Source organism: Etheostoma spectabile, chromosome 19 (assembly GCF_008692095.1).
Source record: "Etheostoma spectabile isolate EspeVRDwgs_2016 chromosome 19, UIUC_Espe_1.0, whole genome shotgun sequence".
Classification (NCBI taxonomy): Eukaryota; Metazoa; Chordata; class Actinopteri; order Perciformes; family Percidae; genus Etheostoma; species Etheostoma spectabile.
In genome coordinates this window covers 11,899,454-11,899,655 of record NC_045751.1, presented here as the reverse complement: position 1 = coordinate 11,899,655, position 202 = coordinate 11,899,454, and the positions used below count along the sequence as shown (strand labels likewise).

The window sequence follows — 202 nt, the reverse complement described above, 5'->3', positions numbered from 1 at the left end:
ATCCACTTCACTCTGGACCTGGACCAGGTCAGACTCAAGCTTCTTCTTGGAGTTCAGAAGGCTTGTGTTCTAAAAGGCAAAAATGGCACTTTAGTCATTACATGCCTGATTTTCATGTTATTTATTTGTCATTGGATTTTTGAGTTACTGAAGAAATGATTGGGCTTGTTCACCTGAGAGTGCAGAAGTCCAACACGCTCAC

General features: G+C 41.6%; 1 pseudogene; it reads right to left on the bottom strand.

Moving 5' to 3' along the window:
- LOC116669467 (myosin heavy chain, fast skeletal muscle-like) overlaps positions 1 to 202 on the bottom strand; it is a 22,555-nt pseudogene that overhangs the window by 11,719 nt on the left and 10,634 nt on the right.